Source organism: Numenius arquata, chromosome 20 (genome assembly GCF_964106895.1).
Source record: "Numenius arquata chromosome 20, bNumArq3.hap1.1, whole genome shotgun sequence".
NCBI classification, from domain to species: domain Eukaryota; kingdom Metazoa; phylum Chordata; class Aves; order Charadriiformes; family Scolopacidae; genus Numenius; species Numenius arquata.
In genome coordinates, this window is record NC_133595.1 from 1588142 (window position 1) to 1608384 (window position 20243).

At 51.4% G+C, this 20243-nt stretch overlaps 1 protein-coding gene across 1 annotated transcript in view; it reads right to left on the reverse strand.

Annotated features, from left to right (window-relative positions):
• The window catches only part of FBXO42 (F-box protein 42), a 42535-nt gene that overhangs the window by 5605 nt on the left and 16687 nt on the right, over nt 1–20243 (reverse strand). The window lies entirely within an intron of this gene.

Consider the following 20243-nt stretch of genomic DNA (forward strand, 5'->3'; position numbering starts at 1 on the left):
AAAGCCAGGGTTGACGCCTCTGAGCATCCTCCTTCCCACGGCCGTCACCGGCACCGGGCAGATTCCTCCACCTCTGCAGTCACGCTTTCAAAATAACCCTAAATACATCACCCCCAAAAAACCGGCCGCGCGTGAAGCGGGGGCAACTCAAGGACAAGGCCACCCACGTGGCCACAGGAGCACCGTCACCCTCTCCAAAAAGACTGGGACATCAAACCCAACCTCTGTCCTCCCGTGTCCTAGTAAGACTTTTGAGAAATGTTTTTAGCAGGTAACGACACGCAGACCCGCGACTATTTTTAAAAGAAAACCAGAGCGGGCTATTTTAAGGTGCCGCAGCTGAGAAAAGCAACTGGATTGCGATGGGTTCCAGGTGGTGGGTGGGGAAAAGCCCAGCCAAAAAGCAACCCGCCCCCCCCCAGGCCAGACACAGAGGAGATGGGCACAGGGTCCCTGAGCCTTTCTCCAGGGACAAAACACGTTTTGTTGCTGCTCTCAGGTACACACCTATGGGGGAAAAAGGGAATAAAGGGCTGCCCAGAGAAGAAGAAGAACCTGGGCTCAGGTTGCCCAGAGAAGCTGTGGCTGCCCCATCCCTGGAGGGGTTCAGGGCCACGTTGGAGGGGGCTTTGAGCAACCTGGTGTGGTGAGAGGTGTCCCTGCCTGGGGCAGGGGGTGGCACCAGATGGGCTTTAAGGTCCCTTCCAACCCAAACCATTCTACGACTATTCTATTCTAACTCTTCTGCTGGGGGAACATCTACAGCGTGGCCAGAGCTATACCCAAGGTCTCCTTAGAGATGAGAGTGCCAGAAGAGGGTCACATTTGGTTACTCTTTGTTCCCAAATTCCAGTTTTCCTGGCTCACTCTGCGGCTGTGTGCGATTCATTAATTCACACCAGCGGGTTTCCAGCCTAAGTATTTCCCCAGCAGAGCGTGAAGTTGCTCTCCCAAGCTCGGCATTGCAAACTGAGCTGCTAGAAACATCTCAACCTGACCTGCAGAGAATCAGCTGGTTGGGCTTCTCCATCAACGATGCCACCAGGGTGAAAGGTTCTGGGTTTAAGTTGGGTTATTTTCAAAGAAAAATGGTTAGCGAGAGTCATCCCAGGATGGAGAAATGGGTCTTTGCTCAGAAAGGTCTGGGGTGGTGCGGAGTGAGAAAAGCCACCCTCCTGCTGCTGTAACCTGAAGGTCAACCCCAGCCTCAGACACTGAGACGGTTCCCAAATGAGTCAACGCCGGGTAAACAGCCCAGGGCAGAGCCCGGCCCCGGTTTTTCAGGAAGCTTTGCCTGTTACTGGACATTGTACGGGTGTAAATGAGCGGAGGAGTTTCATTCTGCAATGCAGGAAAAAAACCCCGTGAATTTTACCAGTCAAAGGAAGAGTTGGCCTCTCAAAGGTTCTTCCAACCAGAAAGTCGGGATACCTACGGATGCGCTCTGCAAAAGAGACGCACCACAAGCTTGTCGTAGCAGGGAGGGTTCAGAAATCTTGTGTTTGAGGAGAAATAGGTGGCTGAAACCTGGGGAATTAATAGCACTTATCTCTAAAGCAGGGGAGAGAGGGTGGGTGCTGCCACCACCGTCCCCGGGAAGGGCAGGAGCATCTCCACGCCTGCCCTGGGAAGGCCACGGGGAGCCTTTGTGACTTCAGGTCTCAAGTATGCGGAGGAGCGCAGGGACATCAAAGGGACACGGCTCAATTACGTGGGGCCCCGTAACGACCTGCTCAAAGTCCCAGCTCCCAGCGGCGTTTCAAAGGCTCACAGGAACGGACTTTAGACGGGAGGGCTTCTTCCTCCCCGGGATCACGTTGGCAGATGAAACGGCTTCTGTTCCTCACCGCCGGCTGAAGAACATCGTTAGCTAATTGGTTTCAACTGCTCTCCCTTGGCCAGGGCTGATGAAGAGCAGAGAGGACTCTTCCTCGCTGGGTTTTTAAGCTCCACGCCCTGATAACACCATCCAGCCCGATATCAGATTATCTTTCCTCCTTGGGGATAAAAATTCGAGCAGGCAGAGGGTGCAGCACAATTCTCTACCCCTAAACATAGAAGGCAAGAGCCCTTTACAGCTGACGCTGTTTATTCAGTCGGGATGAGCAGCTTAGAGCTGGTCCGAGCTATTTTTTTTTCCAGTCGATGGATTTTCCTGGCTTGCAGAGCAGATACATACTTTTCAAAAAAAACAAACAAACAAAGATCTCCGGCTTCCACGGATGTTTGGAAGAGAAATGCCAACCCCTGATCGCTTCTGACACGAGCTTTGGCTGCTATCTATTTAAGATCTGGCCTTATAAGCATTTTTTAAAGCCCATTTATTCAGGTCTCTAATGCGACGGGAGCAGCACACGCAGAGATCAGCGGTCACAAAAGCACAGCCTGGCTCTAAGGGCACGTATAACACGAATTTCCGGACCAGCCTTTTACCCCGCAGCCCCGAGCGACTCCGAAAATGAGTTATCAAAGCACAGCGAGAAATAAAAATGAAGGGGGGGGGGGAGGGGGAGAACAACAAAATAAATAATAATCACGTGGTGCCCCATTTGATGAGATTACCCAGATGAAAGGATCGGTTCAGCTCGATATCGTCTGGGGAAATATCGTAAGAGGGACGCGCTGGAGCGGAGCCAAGGGTTTGTACCGTCTTGGGGGGGGGGGGGAAGGTTAAGATATGGAAAGAGTTCTGGGGTTGTATCAGGGGGATAAATTTGGGGGAATTTTATTACAGCAGACTAAGATTTCTGGAGATAGAGAAGAGAGCTATTAATAATAACTGGGGGCCGTTATGGCTCGATCTGATGGATTTTTTCAAGCCGCCTTAGCTCCAGCAAGAGACGATGCCGATCTCCCTAGGACTCCAAATGAGCCGATCGGAGCCATCGCCAGCCCATTCCATTTATGTGAAATGCCAGGATAAACAAAACCAGGCCCTCAGCCGCCTTCCCAATTTCAAAGCCGAGAAATTAAATCGAGCTGGTCCGGCAGCCACTTGGATTTCAACGCGCGAAGGAAGCCAAGCTCCCGAGGTTCAAAAGCCGCCCGCAATCTGCACACCAAAGGTGGAGGAAACCATCCCCGGGAAGGGCTCGGGGTTAATAGTCACCTCCTGCACCAGTAAATAAAGAGGCCAGGGGATGGTCCTGCTCCGCCGTGGCTCAAGCCACGCTGGAAACACGGCAGCCACCTGCCAAAGCCGGCCTCTCCCCGCCAACAAATTACATTTGTTCAACAAATTAGGTCCCGTCACAAGGACGCGTTTAATTTGGTGGGTACATTATCAGCAGGGCACATTATCATCCCAAAGAAAAAGCCGGAGGGAGATGCTGAACCTGGACGGTCTGGGAGGAAAAGCACCATTGGCTGATGACCAGCGCTGGTGTTTCCTAAATGGTTTGCACCTCTGCGAAGTCCGAGCCGTTCAGTACAGCCCACCTGCAGAAGAACAGAAAGATTTGTGGGATTTCACCCCCAGGAGCTTGCGTTGCGTAGGGAGAGTCAAAAAGAAGCGGTAAAAAGCAAATTGCTTTTAAGAAAGGAAAAAAAAAAAATGGATGCGGCTGTTGGATGTCACGGCAGAAACGGGGCTAAAAGCATGGCTTGGACTTACTGCACTCTGCCTCTGGCTTAGAAAAGCCAGATCTCAGACCCCTCCCGGGTGCCTTGTTGCTGTTTTAAACCCTGTACCCCTCTGGGGGATCTGCTCGTACTCTCCTCCGTGTCTTGGCAGAGGGAGAAACCTCCTGCGCTGCCTCGACTGACCGATGCTCAGTCCGGATTTATGAGCCCTGCTTTTAAAGACACCAAATCACTGGTCCTAACCTGGAGACATCACCCACCCCATCGCCATCACCTACCCCTGCCGAGGGATCACCTCGATACGCTCCGTCACTCCAAGGTTCATCCCAAACTTCCACGACAGCATGAAATCCCCCATTTTTTTTTTCCCCTCAATGGGAAGGGAAACCAGAGAAGGAAAAAAAAAAATACTAAATCCCTCTGCTGCCCAGCCCAGCCAGGATTTTTCCGCAGCAGTCTGCGGATTTGCCTGGAAGCTTTTCCCCTGCCAGCAGTTCGCGAGGTCTCACGAAGGGAAGACAAGCAGTTCAGGGGCCAGGGTACGGCACCATGAGCATCCCGGCCATCCCAGCATCAGCATCGGATTTGGGAGCCGCCAAAAGAGAGTCCTATGAGAACTTGGATGTCTCCACGGCATGTTGCGCATCTTTCCCCAAGTCAAACCCCAACATTTAGGACTCTCTGGTCATCTGCCTCGGATCCAGCATCTGATATTCTCCCATTTTTATCTCCGAGATGTTCAAAACAGGGCATTGGGATCACAAACATTTTCAAGACCGGTTTTAACTCGGTCTGCCTAAACTTTAAAGCATTTAAGAGCCAGGAAAGTATCATTTTCCCTTCCCAAAGCCACATATGATTTAGTGTTCCCTCAAATCTGGCTTCAAAAAAAAAAAAAAAAATTCCTTGCTGGGAAATAGACAGGAATTCAGCTTTGCAAGAGGAAAAAAAAAAAAAAAAAGGAAAAATTGGAGAAGATCTGATTTGTCTCCCCACCAGGGAGATAAAACTTTCGCAGGCACATACATCCGCCACCTGCAAAATACTTCTCGGGTTGTGCAGGAAAAATCTCTGTGCCCTCTTGCAGAGGGTGTTTTTTTAAAAGTTCGGGGGGGGGTGTGTGTGTGTGTGTACATAACCAAACCACAGCAGCCCCCCCTGATATTTACACCCAGAACAAGCTCCCACCAGGCTCTCGGGGTTGAATTTCCACCTTACAATGACACAGGCTCACGGTACAAGCCCAGTCAAACCCACGGCGTCGAACCCAAGGTTTGGTTTCTCGCAATTTTTACAAGGTGGAGGCAGAAATCCCCGTCGGGGGCCGGGTGGGGGGAGGATAAGTCACCTCCAGAGCTTTTGTAATGTCACAGTCATATTTTTTATTTTTTTTTTTTTTTTTTTTTGACCTGGGAAATCCTTACATGCTGCGACTCGGAGTCCGATAAAGCTGTTGAAAAAGGAGAGGCAGTGCCCTCTGAACCCTGCGCAACAGGATTACTGAGTCACTCGCCGCTAATGCTCGGCAAAAATGTCCTTATGCAGCAAGTTGAGCAAACAGCTACGAGATAAAAGTGCCAGAACGCCCCAGGGCTTTGCCCCCCCCCCACCCCCCCCCATTCTCTTAATAGCTGCAAACGAGGATCGATGCCATTTGTGCCCCTGGATGCCGCTGGAGAGGTTTTATTAGGGTCCATCCCCAACGTTTCTCACTGGCAGCATCACTCCAAGGGGTGAAGTCACCCCCCCTCCCCCCGTTCCCCTTCGCAATCGTCTCATCGGGTTTTGGGAAATGCGGATTTGGCCCCGCGGTAAAGGGTGCCGCTCTTGCAAAAGCTGCTTTTCCCTCTAAGGTGGGTGGAATCCAAACGCCAGCCAGCGATCCGCCTCTCTCCGCTTTAATACTTGTTTTTTTCACACACCCCCCCCCTTAAGTGATACCCTGCAGACTTTTAAGTGATTTGAGTAACAGTCTGACATCCTACACAAAACAGCTCCGACGCTTTAATTAAAAAGAGCTCAGCCCTTGGAGACAAAAGGGTTGCTCGGCTCTTGCGACTTGTCTTCCCCTCCAGGAGGCGAAGGGAGGGATGGAAATTGCTGTATCAGACGACACAAGGCCCATAATAAGCGGCTAATTGCAGGGGAAGGAGGGAGGTATGTGCGGGTTAGCGGCGGAGCGTGCCCCGGCTCTGCTGAGCTCCACACTTTTGGCTCAAATCACGCTCCCCTTTGGTTTGTCGCAGCAGGAGGGAAGCAGCAGAGGCATTTCAGACAGAGAACCCCCAAATTACCGACGTTTCAGGAAAGGGCTCCTGCATAATTTGAGGTTACAGCTACCACGGGGGCTAAAAAACCCTCAACCATCCTTTACAGAGCGTCCTGTGGGCACCGTAAGGAAAAAATAAAAAATAAATCTACTCCAGTAAGCGCAAAAAGCTGAGCGCTGGGAAGAACTGGGCTGTGCTGGTCTCAAGGTTTGCTGCAAAAAAAATGCAGCTGCTTACTGAAAACCCAACACCTACCAACCGAAAGCCCTAGAAAACACACAAAGGGATATTCGCTCCCATATTCACTCTTTACGTCTCCCTTTCAACCAGCTCTTCCCTCACTCTATTCTTCCCCCTTTTTCTCATTTCCAAGCCATCGGTCCCTCCGCTCCGTTTTCTTCGCTCAAGGAGCACGCTTTTCTCCCTCATTCCGGTAAATCCGGCGCTTAACGCCAAAACCCGCTAAATATTTCATGTCAGGAATAAATATTCCCTTTCTGGACGGCAGACAAGCATGAGCTAGTGCTTCGTCATTCCGCATGCCTACCGGATTTAAGGAGATTTTTCCAGCAGATGTGAAAGATATTCACACACAGCTTTTGTGAAAGATATAAAAAAAAATAAAAATAATAATAATAAAAAAAAAAAATCAGGCTGCGAGCATTTGAGAAGTCTTTGAAAGCGCATCATGCTGGGGAGGGTATACACCGTAAAGTGAATATTGCGGATTTAATCTGGAGTATTACATATGTAATCATGGTGGAGAAGGTCCTTAAGGCAAAGAAACAACGGCAGCGTCAGGTTAAAGAAGGCAAAGCTGCCGCCGGGACACACACCCGCTGGCTGGGATGCCTTGGAAGGAGGCTCTTGCCGATAGGTGTCAGCACAGCCTGCCCCAAACCTCCCAGCGGGACCTTTCCCAAGGCTCCTGGAAGCTCCTTCCCAGCCGAGGAGACTTCTCCAGCCATGGGATAGCGGGGTTTTACTTCACTCGCCCCAAAGAGAGCTGCCCCTGATGGTGAATGGACCTGCAGAGGAGGGAAAGCTTTGCGACAGACCCAAGAAGAAAGGAATAATTCGATATAAAATACCCTGTGGTCAGAGAAACCTCCATCACGCCTCGGTACCTCCATCACACCTCGCCCAGGGCGGCAACCGGGATGACGGCCCGGGCCTCGGGCAGGAGCCGGTTGGGGCTATCAGCTTCCTCTCTGGCGCAACACGTTAATTATACGAGAGACAACACCAATGTAAACAACCAGTATGTGCCACTGGGGCGCCTGTTTGTGTGTTTTCCAGCTTTCTTTCCTGATATGGAAATAAAATAGAAGGTTTCACAGATGCCTTGGCTTGCTCTCGCAGCCTCCCGACAGCTCGCAAATACCTCGGCTCCACTCAACCAACCAGATATCGGCGAGAAATTAAATTCCCCGCAGGGGTGGGAAACCAAGCGTCAGAAAAAAGTCAGACCCCTGAAAAGCAAAAAAAAAAAGAAAAAAAAAATCCTTATAGGAGAAAAAAAAAACCTCTTGGAAAATCAACCCAAACTTCTGCTTAGGGAAGTACCAGTTTGAGAGATGGCCGGCCGGCACTTTGAGACCATTAAAAAGCAACTCGTTCTCCAGGCGCAGGAAGGAGAAGTGCAGGAGAGGGATTTCTGCTCAGCATTTCAACAGCAGGCACCCAAACCTCAGAAGAGACCTTCAGAAGCTCCCAAACTCATCGGGAGCTACCGGATGCTCAGCACCATCGACGAGACACAATTACTTATTTGTCTATATAAGGGCTCCCAACCCCGGGAACTTATTTTTGTAAATCACGGACTTTTTTATTTACCAACAGGGCTGCAAATAGTTTTCCCCAATTTTGGTATAGCGTGTTTTGTCGGCACTGTTTTCAGATGGCCCGGGGTCATGTTTAAAATGAGCATGTCCTACCGGTGACGTCGAAAAGCGGCGTTCATCAGCCAGCCCTGGCCCTGCTGGAGGATCCCTTTGTGTGTCGCAAACGGGGAATCAGGCTAAAAATTCTCTGTATCCGATAAAGGCGAATAGCGGGAAAAATTCCTCCGTTAATCTCCGGAGGGATCTGCACCCAGGGAGCTTCTCTCTGAGAATCTAAATCCGACAAGGTTAAAGCAACAAGCTATTTTTCGTGCCTTTCTGCTCGATCCACACCGATGGCATCTTAGGAAGGGCTGCTCCATGTAGAGAGACGCAAGAAAGCTTCTACAGAGATGAATGCTGTACAGGTGGACTTAAAATCCTGAATAAATCCCTCTCCTCATAGAATCATCTAGGTTGGAAGAGACCCTTGGGATCATCGAGTCCAACCATCTACCCTATACTACAAAGTTCTCCCCTACACCATATCCCCCAGCACCACATCTAAATGGCTCTTAAACACATCCAGGGATGGTGACTCAACCCCCTCCCTGGGCAGCCTGTTCCAATGCCCGACCACTCTTCCTGTGAAAAATTCTTTCCTAATGTCCAGTCTAAACCTACCCTGCTGGAGCTTGAAGCCATTCCCTCTCGTTCTGTCATTAATTACCTGTGAGAAGAGACCAGCACCAACCTCTCTACAGTGTCCTTTCAAGTAGTTGTAGAGAGTGATGAGGTCTCCCCTCAGCCTCCTCTTCCTCACACTAAACAGTCCCAGCTCCTTCAACCGCTCTTCATAGGATTTATTCTCCAGGCCCTTCCCCAGCTCCGTTGCCCTCCTCTGCACTCGCTCCAGCACCTCCATATCTCTCTTGGATTGAGGTGCCCAAAACTGGACACAATACTCCAGGTGTGACCTCACCAGTGCCGAGTACAGGGGGACAATCACCTCCCTACTTCTGCTCATCATCCAGGAGACGAGAGTACTACCAAACCCATTCCTTACCAAGTCTCTGGCTCTATGAGATGCGCAGAGTTCCTGGTTTTACCACGGGTGCCAGCTCCCGTTTAAGCAAGGGCTCCTGGAAAACTCCTGGCAGCTCTTCCACCAGCTGGGTGTCTCCTTCGGAACGGAAGCGAGAAGGGGTGACAGCCAGTGAGCTGCAGGGTACAGCGGGGATGGGAAAGAACAACCAGCTCCCCTCTTTCTGGGCTGTCTTGATCGCAGCCTACACGGAACCCCAGGCCCTCCACGGCAGAGATTTCAGTGAAAGAGAACCAATATTCTATGGACTAAAATGAAGTCACGGGCTCAAGGATGAACAAATGGTGGGATCTCCTCCCGTCTGGCTCCATTTCTGCACCAACAAACAGACGCTCAGCTCTTCCCTTGACTTAAAGAGCTGCAAATCCCCAGACCTGTGCTGAGGCAGGAGGAAAACCAGGCCATGGAATGGTTTGGGTTGGAAGGGACCTTAAAGACCATCCAGTGCCACCCCCTGCCCTGGGCAGGGACATCTCCCACCAGACCAGGTCGCTCCAAGCCCCCTCCAACCTGGCCTTGAACCCCTCCAGGGATGGGGCAGCCACAGCTTCCCTGGGCAACCTGGGCCAGGCTCTCACCACCCTCACAGCAAAGAAGTTCTTCCCCACATCTCATCTCCATCTCCCCTCTTTCAGTGTCAAACCCTTCTCCAATCGCCCCACTCCCTGATAAAGAGTCAGGGACACTGACTTAAAACATCCATTTCCCTTCCCTCTCCCAGCCTCTCCTCCGTTATTTCCCCCCACCACATATTCCTACCACATCAGGCCATGCTGTCAGAGGCAGGACAGGAGGGCATCCGAGGGGTAAAGCATCTTTCCCTGTGGAAGCAGCAGGGTCAGAGACGTGCCTCGCCAACCTGCTGAGGAAAGCAGGCGAGCCACTGCTCCGAGGAGCGAGTTTCCCACAGCAGGGACTGTTTTTTTCCCTCTTCCAAGTTTCATCTGAAGATAAAAATTTGCTGAACTTCCAACTATTGTGACACACTGAGAGCGAGGAACGGGAGAGACAAAGCACCAGTTGCTTTGGTTTGCTGATATAAAACCATCTCTACCAAGTCCCAGCACCACCGTGACAGCAAGTTCAGCTGTCCCCTGGGCAGGGACAGCCATGGGAGCACGCGCAGAGCAGCATCTACCCAGCAAAAGGAAACAGATGGAGTGGTGTTCCTCAAGGGTCAGTACTGGGACCAGTGCTGGTCAACATCTTTGTCAGCAACATGGACAGTGGGATTGAGGGCACCCTCACCAAGTCTGCTGATAACGCTGAGCTCTGTGGGGTGGTCAACACGCTGGAGGGAAGGGGTGCCATCCAGAGGGACCTGGACAGGCTGGAAAGGTGGCCCTGTGCAAACCTCATGAAGGCCAAGTGCAAGGTCCTGTACCTGGGACATGGCAATCCCAAGCACAAATCCAGGCTGGGTGGAGAACAGCTGGAGAGCAGTCCTGAGGAGAAGGACTTGAGGGTGCTGGTGGATGAGAAGCTCCACACAAGCCAGCAATGTGTGCTGGCAGCCCAGAAAGCCACTGGCAACCTGGGCTGCATCCCCAGCAGCATGGCCAGCAGGGCAAGGGAGGCGATTCTGCCCCTCTGCTCCGCTCTGGGGAGACCCCCCTGCAGTGCTGCCTCCAGCTCTGGGGCCACCAACAGCAGAAGGACAGAACAGTCGAACAGACAGTTGCCCAGAGAAGCTGTGGCTGCCCCATCCCTGGAGGGGTTCAAGGCCAGGTTGGAGGGGGCTTTGAGGGACCTGGTGTGGTGGGAGGTGTCCCTGCCCAGGGCAGGGGGTGGCACTGGATGGGCTTTAAGGTCCCTTCCAACCCAAACCATTCTATGATTCTACATTATCCGATGCCACGCAGCTTCGACGGAGCCAACTCGCCCAACACCACCAAGGGGATGAGCCAGGAGCTCAGCCCCATCCCAAGTGAGCTCAGCACCCCCTCAGGCAGAGGTGACGGGAGCCTCCAGTCCTGGGCCCGTTCCCACCTCTGTGTGCGGGTGGTTTGGCTTCTTCAAAGCGATTCCTGCCCGCCCCTGGCTCCAAATTCCTGCCATGCCGGAGAGGCGATGGCAGCAGCATCCCGGTGTCCCTGTGGACAAGGTGAGGACCAGTCAACTCCTTATTTTAATTGCCAAACAGACTCTGCCTCCCACCCTCAAGCTGTAAGAGAGGAATGAAGTTATGCAGTGACTTAATGACCCCTGCGGATCGAGGGAGCATTTGGAAACACTCCATGAACCCAGTTCGGGAACACGGATAAGGATATTTTAACACCAGCAAGGGGCAGGCTGCAGGATCGGGACAGGGAGGAACGGAGAAAGCCGCGCAGAAAGATGTTTTTTTCGGATGCAGTGCTCAAAAATAGAAGGCGCAGGTATATTTTTCACCCTGGTACCAGTAGTCCACATCCATTTCCCATCACACAGACCAGCTAACGAGTTTTAAGGGCTTTACCTCTGAAGCATTTAAACAACTGCTCTCTCTAAGCAGGTGGGTTTTTTTGGAGGGAGCAAAACAGAATCCAGATAGAAGCCATCTAAAACCATTTCCCAGATAGAAACCATCCAAGAGCTGGTACAAGCCCCCAGGAAGATGACAGTCTTTTGGCTTTTCCTGCCTGGTTTGGCGAAGGCGTTTGCAGGATAGATCCTTGCAAACAACAGATTCAAACCCAATTTGCATGTGTTTTCTACCTCTGTGTCCCTGGTGATTCCACTGGGTCAGTGGTGGCAGGGTGTCCATCCCGGGGGACAAGAGCCAGCCCGCACACAAGCAGCGATGCTGGACAAGCACAATTCAGAAGATGATGGAGCCAGATGATTAAAAGCTTTCAGAAATTAAATGCAAATGGCCAGAGAGGCCCCGAGAAGGGAGAAGGACAGGGCCTGGCAAGTCAAAGGGAGGGTAGATGGGTGTTGTAAACCTAAACCCAGATTAGGCAACTAATTACCCTCGCAGAGCAATCCTAGAGAATCCAAACAGCCATGGATTAATCTCCTGGAAAACAGCCCTCCACACACAAGCAGTGCTTTCCCAACGAGGAAATAAAGCCCAAAACTCTTCACCTGCCAAATTTTCATCTCTTGTCCCTGAAATATTTCATATTTAATAACGCAAATTTCATTAGAGACACTTTTCAAAACCACCCAAGCGAAGAAAGGAACAAATTAGCATCCTGTCTGCCTCGCACAGGCTAACCGAGGGACCCAAAGGCACCGAGAAACACCCGAGCTCCGCGGAGCCGCAGCTCAGAGCCTGCCAAACGAGCTTTGGGCTTGCTCTCTGGAAGGGCAATAATGAAGTTTAAAAACTCTATATTCAAGGATATTGCTTCCTTTGGAAAGCGGGGCAGTAGCTGCCTGCGCGCTCCCTGCAAGGTCGTGGTTTGCAATAGGAATTGTTTAAGGTTTGTGGAGATGCAGTTTTCACGTGGGAGCAGGTCATCCCTCGAGTACCTGAAACGGGACGACCTCGGCGTGCTGTGCTTTACAGCATTTCTATACGTACCCCCAGCTAGATTTCTCCTGTTTACCAGGATTCTTCCTCAAAAGAGGCGCTTTGCCTTTTTATTTCTGCCCCGCAGCTTAAATTTCCGAAAGGCTTCACCTTTCAGTGCTGCTTGTCGCTCCCAGCCCGACAGGACAACACCGGGCTGGAAGACAGGGCTGTCAAAAGTTGGGAGGAAAAACCTCAATATATTTAAATGAGAGAAAGCAATTCCAAGCAACCCGTGCTGCAACAGCGTCCGTCCCAAAGGGCAGTGTAAAAGGAAGCCCCAGAAATTTGTGCTTTTGTTTCAGAAGGGCAGAAACGAGCTGTGCGATAAGCGAGCTCCGGTCGGGCAGCAGACTCACCAGAATTAAGGCAGAGTTTCCAAACGGGGTCAAGTCACTCCAGGCTCGATGGTTCCAAGAACATTTTGCTTGTGGTGGGAAAGTCAGGGATTTTTCGATGATAGGGCGGAAAGTTTTAGCTCTGCGACGGCAGGAATACACCCTTCTGCTACTAGACTCAAAGGGCAACGAGGAAGAAACAAACCAGATCAGGAAAAGAGCTGGAAAAAAGCTTTTTCCTCTTTTCCAGGCTGCATTCAACAATAAGACAGCAGAAAGGCACCGTGCGGATTGCGAGGGATTTCCATCCGTTTCCAAACCTGTTCGACCTCGAGGTACCAGGCGCCCCGGGTCAAAATGAGAGCCCTTATTCTGTGCCAGGCATCAGCTTCTCACTCCTTTTGATTCCCAGGAGGCCAGCAGCTACGACAGGGCTTCAGCGTGCTCAAGGTGATCCCAAGTTTGTATTAAAAAATTAGGCACAACTTCAATTAAAAAATTCAACCGCCGTTCAACACCGCACCGAATTCAGAAACCCACGGGTACACGAAGACCATTTTGTCCCTCCAGGGCTGTAAGTGGAAACGAGCTGGGCTAAATTGTGAAAGTTTATTTTCTAAACCTGCTTCTCCTGATTTCCTTCCTTGTGTACGTGGGAACGTGTTTTGTTTTGTTAAGAAACACCTCGCGAGCTCTGTTCTGGTGGCTCGGGGACCGGCAGCATCCCACAAGCTGAGAAGTGCTGCTCTAGAGAGGCCACTGGCACCACCAGGGCAGGATTTTGGGGTTTGTTTTTTTTTTTAATCCCCAAAGCAATGACGTGCCTTACGCTGCTCACAACGTTACCCCGACACAAGTGACTGCAATGGGAACAGAAGAATTGCAATACGGGACCAGGGGAGGGTGTCGCAGTGACGAGTCTCAGCTGGTTACCGCTATTCAGAAAAAAAAAAAAAAAGAAGATGCAAAAGACAACCAAGGACTGAACAATCTGCACCATCTCAGGAGATCTTCAGGCACAGCAGGTTCTAAATCCGAACGCGAGATGGTTTCCGCTACTCCAACAACTGTTTACTCCTCAGAAACCCCACCGATCCCCTCGGACTGCCCTGCGGCTACGAGTCCTCAAGTTATTCACACCCCGCATGAAGGTGTCACACCGGTTTGCGGATACGGAGGGCTGGGCATCTGCTGGTTCTCAGCAGCATCACCGCGTTCCCTCCTCGCAAAGTCCTGTCCCTCACGTCTTCTTTCAGCTCCACAAAGCCCACGTCACCCAGGAGGCCCTGAGCAAAGCAGCTCACCCTGGATGGGCTCCAGCATTTATGAATCTCCACCAACTGTTTTCAAAACTCGCCAGCGTTTTCTAGAAGGAGACGATAAAAACAGGGCTTTTTTTTTTTTTTTTTTGTGGCCCAGGGCAAGGTTTTTGTGCAGCTTCATCAAGAGCAAACCGCTCTGCAAACGACTAACGGGGAGGTTTCTGGCTTTCTCAGCCAAAAAAGCCTCCCACCGCACGGGGACCACATCTGATACAACCACCTGGGGCAGGTGACAAGCAGAGTCTCTCCTACCTCCTTCGGGCTCTTAGTTTTGTTGACACAACACCATCAAAGGCACCTTCCCCTCGGCTCACAAGGGGAAAACCTGATCCTCAAACTCCAGCAGCTCCCACTCAAAGCTTGGATGGGACCTGGAGGAAGAACGGAGCCAAGAACCGACGTGGGAGAGGGCTTTTTGCACTTACTGCGTTGCGTTAAAGCTACCCAGAAGGTTTTAAGTGCCAGCTTCAGGCTGATGGTCTCTACTCATTTTCAGGCGAAAGCAGCGAGACACAGGGGGGGATCAGCCGCTCTGACGTGGCTATGTACTGATGCTCTGAACGTGGACAAAGAGGATCAGAACATGTAATGAAGGAATTTTGCCTCCAAGCCCATCTTTATCCTGAAATCTCAAGAAAAAGAGAAGAGAAGCATTCCCATCTCTCCAGCAAAAGCCAATGCAGCATGAATGCAGGGAGACAAAACCACCAGGAAACAAGTCCCGGGGAGTTTTATCCCCCCCGACGTGGGGCCAGGCCACCCTGTCGCGGCAAATAGGAAAAGCGGAGCCGTGAGACTCCTGAATTCCCTGATATCAGAGCAGGAATCATAGCCCAGCAGTGGGAGAACTCACTGCGACAAGGGGGGAACTGGGGTCTTTCCAGCTCTTGTCTTCCCAGGTTGGGAAGATGCGGGGGGATCACTCTTGGCTGAGGATGATCAACCAGTAACAACAGGGATGATGCCCAGATCCCGTAGGACTTACGCTCGCATCCCTCTCCCTACAAAGACCTGCTCCTTACTTTATAAGCACAGTAAAAGGCTTGATTTTAAAAAGAAAACCTTTTCACCACTGTCCCATAAGCCCCTGAGAGCACAGACAAAACCACCGTCATTTTTCTCTCCGATTTAAAAAAGGTATTTCCCAGTTTAGCGTACGGCTCTGGCAGCCTGAGGCCAAGCACAGGGCTCCCGAGGAATAGAAACCAACACAGGAAGGGAGAAAGTCTGCAGAAACACAGAGTCTGAAATAGCACAGGCGGGCCAGAGGGATAACTGCCTGGGGATACGCTCTCAATTCAGCCTACAAATTACCCGCTGCAGCCTGAGGATGACACGAAGAGGAGAAATGGATGATGGTAAAGGGCCTGGGTCAGTGCTGGTGGCCAAGGTGGCCTCCCCCAGGACCCATCAGCAGTTTTCATCACACAGAGATGGAAGGGATCTCATCAAGAGTGTTTCACAGACCTGCATGGAAATAAGACAAACTTTCCCTGCCACCAGTGTAGCAGATCCAGGGCTGAATCCTGGGGTAGCCAACTCCAAGCGTCAGCAAGCCCACACCAAAGCCCTCACCATGGGAACCCTGAAGTTCCTGCATTACTCACTGCGTTAAGTCACAGAATCATGAATGGTTTGGGTTGGAAGGGACCTTAAAGACCGCCCAGTGCCACCCCCTGCCCTGGGCAGGGACATCTCCCACCACACCAGGTTGCTCCAAGCCCCCTCCAACCTGGCCTTGAACCCCTCCAGGGATGGGGCAGCCACAGCTTCTCTGGGCAACCTGGGCCAGGCTCTCACCACCCTCACAGCAAAGAAGTTCTTCCCCACATCTCAGCTCAATCTCCCCTCTTGCAGTGTCAAACCCTTCCCCCTCCTCCTATGGCTCCTCTCCCTGATCCAGAGTCCCCCCCCAGCTTTCCTGGAGCCCCTTTAGGGACTGGAAGGGGCTCCAAGGTCTCCCTGGAGCCTTGTCTTCTCCAGGCTGAACCCCCCCAACTCTCTCAGCCTGTCCCCACAGCAGAGGGGCTCCAGCCCTCCCAGCATCTCTGTGGCCTCCTCTGGCCCCGCTCCAACAGGTCCATGTCCTTCTGATGTTGGGGACTCCAAAGCTGGACACTGTACTCCAGGTGGGGTCTTATAAGAGCAGAATAGAGGGGTGGAATAATCTCCCTCGAGTCCTGGGACTTGGTTTTGGTTTGGACCTGGGTTTTGGTTTCTTTCCCGGCTGTTTTGCCTGCACGAGAGCTCGTTTCTGGGGAGAATCAGAGGACTATCTTCACCAAAGTCACAGAAGTGCTGCAGCTTGAGTCACCGAGGAGTGGAGATGAGCCCTTGCCTCTAGCTGGATAAACAGACTCCAGCGTAAACCACCTCCAGTCCTCCATCAGGCCCTCCTCTACAGATAGGCTACGAGTCAAAGAAGCGCCCGGATTAATTATGCAAATAAGGGCAAAGAAAAGCATCCTCAACACACAGAGAAAGGCACCTGCCTCCCAGGGACCACCTACCCTGGGTGGGATAACATTGCAGGCTTCCCACGTAATCCAGGCCATTAATTAATTGCTCCCCTCCTGCTCCAGCAAGACTCGTACGTGGGAGTGAAGGGAGTGGAACGTAGCTCCAAAGCGGCCAGAAAAGCTCGAGGGAGAAGAGTTAGGAGGATTCCTGTTCTCATTCCTAAAATAGAGATCCTGCTCCTGCCTTACACCCTCCTTTGTAGAGCATTAAGCCCCGCCAGTGAAAAGTGCGACATAAAAGCTAGGAATTAACTCTCTTGTTCTGCTCCAGCCTATTAAGTAGAAAGTCAACGCCACTGTTTTAGATCTAAGCCAAAAAATACTTTGAAACCTCAAAAATTAGGGTTTTTGGAAGCAATTATCTCCCTCCTCCGTCTCCAAGACTAAAGAAACACGGGCCAATTATTTCTTTGAAGGCTAAATATTTACTCCTAGATGAAGTGCGGCAGCTCAGGCTGGAGAGGAATTACCCAGCTCTGATGTCATCCAATGCCTGCGAGTAAGAAAACCCAACCGAAAACAGGTATGAACAAAACAACAACAACAACAACAAAAAGGGTGTTTTCTCCTGGAAAAGCCCTTCAGAGAGCGGAAGGGATGAAGCTGTTTCAGCTCACCTGAGCCGCGTCCAAGGCATTTAGTCTGGCCCTGGCACCCTTCCCTTTAGGTAGCCTGACTCAGGACTCATTAACTAAGAAGCCCGTGGTTAACGAGGGCACAAGCAGAGCGTGATCAAACCTCTCCGAGCAAGAACTGGCCTTGTGGAAAAAGCTGCCGTCATATTCTGGAGCAAGACCTACCCTACACAGCCAGGGGTGGGAACTCCTCCTCACCTCCAGGAGCAATTAGCCTGCAGGAACATGGAGCATTAATCAATCAATGTCAGCTCTTCTTTTTTTTTTTAAAAAAAAAAAAAAAATATCTCTCCTGCCTTATTTACGTCTGACTCCCGAATTTCAAAGCGCTCTCTGCTTTTGCCCCCTCCAGTCACTATTCTTTCCCAGGCAGAGGGTGCCAACCCTCTTGTTAAGGGTATAAAATAATTAAAAAAAAAAAAAAAAGCAGCTATGTGTAAGAAACCACCACCGGCAGGAGCGCGGGGTGACTCACCCCCTCGGCAGAGCGAGGAACAAGAGCGCTCTCTGTTCGGTGAGCCCGCCTGAAGTTTCAGTTGCGATCCCATCTCGCTCCACGCGCTCATGACAGCACGCCGAAATATTTCCTCGGGGGATCTTCCCATGGGACTTAACTCTGACACATATTCCCACAGGACTCGTTCTTTGAAAAGTGTTATTTGTTAGTAAGGCAGTGGGAATTTGACTTTGCGAAATACCAAGAGGGTGAGTGAGATGTTGCGGAGCCGGGTGCCGGCGGCCGGACTCGTTAACGCCGACTGCGAGTCGTGCCCCGCATTCAATCCGACGGAAGAACTCGTTGGGCTCGCAAGAATAGATGTCCTGGGTCAGAGCAGAGGTCTGCATCGCCCAGCATCCTGTTTATGCTACCCGTGGCCTCTTCTCCACCCCTGAGCAGAGGGAGAACGCTCCGGAAGGGAAGGAGGAAGAAGGAGAGCCAGTTTCCACCTACGTTTAGACAGCGATTTGGTTTTTTTTCCTCCATTTTAAATCCACAACTGCTTAATTCTCACCTGTAGGCATCATACGGTGGGCGCATAGATGCAAAAATCCAACCAAAGTTATTAAGAGTTTCACTGAATTTCACTGAATTTTTAGAGTTGGAAGGGACCATAAAGATCATCCAGTCCAACTCCCCTGCTGAAGCAGGATTGCCCAGAGCTTGTCAGAGCGTGTTACTCAGGGCTGCATCCAGGCGGGGCTTGAAAATCTCCAGAGAAGGGGACTCCACACCCTCCCTGGGCAGCCTGTTCCAGGGCTCTGGCACCCTCACCGGAAAGAAGTTTCTCCTCATATTTGAGTGGAACCTCCCATGTTCCAGCTTGTGCCCGTTGCCCCTCGTCCTGTCGCTGGGAACCACTGAAAAGAGTCCGGCTCCATCCTCCTCCAGCCCACCCTTTAGATACTTATAAGCATTGATAAGGTCTCCCCTCGGCCTTCTCTTCTCCAGGCTAAAGAGTCCCAGCTCTCTCAGCCTTTCTTCATAAGGGAGATGCTCCAATCCTTGAATCATCCTCGTTGACCTTCGCTGGACTCTTTCCAGTAGTTCCCTATCCCTCTTGAATTGGGGAGCCCAGAACTGGACGCAGTATTCCAGTTGTGGCCTCACCAGTACAGAGTAGAGGGGGAGAATGACTTCCCTTGACCTACTGGCCACACTCTTCCCTATGCAGCCCAGGATTCCATTGGCCTTCCTGGCCACAAGAGCACACTGCTTGCTCATTGTCATTTTTCTGTCTACCAGGACCCCCAGATCTTTCTCTTCAGAACTTGACTCCAGCAGGTCCACACCTAACCTGTATTGGAGTTGAGTAGACTGATACCCAGCCAGCAATTATCAAGCACCGAGTTACCTGTTAACACTTCAAAATCACATCTGACCAATTCCCAGGTGACACCAGCGCACAGAAACATCTGGATTTTGGAGGACTTCATATAAGAAAAAAAGCATCAGACAAGAAAATATGACTTTAAAGAGAGTAATCCACAATACTTAGAGCACACAAAGCAGGGTCAGAGGGATCCGCACCCAAGCAAACAAGTCAGCAAGGAGCGCTCGGTGGATGCTGAGCTCCTTTTCTTCTTCCCACTCTTCATTAAATGTAAAGCTTTTGCTGAAATGGCGAGTTTAATACTGACTTCCCTCCCCCCACCAGAGCTTCCCCCAATTCTTCTGCCTTTCTCAAAGTTATTTTAGTCAAATTCAGAAATATAAGGAAAAGAAGTGCGCTGTGTGTGACGTTTTGAGTACAAAAAAACAGTGTGGGAAATCAATTTGTGGCGTTTTCCTGCCCTGCTGCGAGCGTGTGGACTGCAGGAATATACCTGTTTTCCCACGCTCGCTCACCCGCCCGCACGGGCATGTCTCCTCCGCTCCTCAGAATACCTGAGATGGCAGCTACTAAAGTTATTTAAAAAAATAAATAAATAAAATCTCAGCTCTGCGACAACAGTTCTTATCGATAAAGGCTCTTGTGTCACTCATCCTGCATGGCACGAACCAGTGCTGAGAAGCTGCTCCAGGCAAAGAGAAACAACTCGGCATGAGAACGTGCACAGGAGTGTTGGGCAGAGAGGAACCTGATGAAGTTCAACAAGGGCAAGCATAGGGTGCTGCACCTGGGGAGGAATAACCCCCCCAAACCAGGACAGGTTGGGGGGGACCTGCTGGAGAGCAGCTCTGAGGAAAAAGACCTGGGAGTCCTGGTGGACAACAGGATGCCCAGGAGCCAGCAATGTGCCCTGGTGGCCAAGAAGGCCAATGGCATCCTGGGGGGCATCAGGAAGAGTGTGAGCAGCAGGTGGAGGGAGGTCATCCTCCCCCTCTGCTCTGCCCTGGGGAGGCCCCATCTGGAGCACTGGGACCAGTTCTGGGCTCCCCAGTTCCAGAAGGACAGGGAACAGCTGGAGAGGGTACAGCAGAGGGCTACAAAGATGATGAGGGGCCTGGAGCATCTCTCTGCTGAGGAAAGGCTGAGGGACTTGGGTCTGTTCAGTCTGGAGAAGAGAAGACTGAGGGGGGATCTGATCAACACCTAAAAATACTTCCAAGGGTGGGTGTCAGGAGGATGGGGCCAGTCTTTTTTCCAGTGGTGCCCAGGGACAGGACAAGAGGGAACGGGCACAAACTGGAACATGGGAAGTTCCATC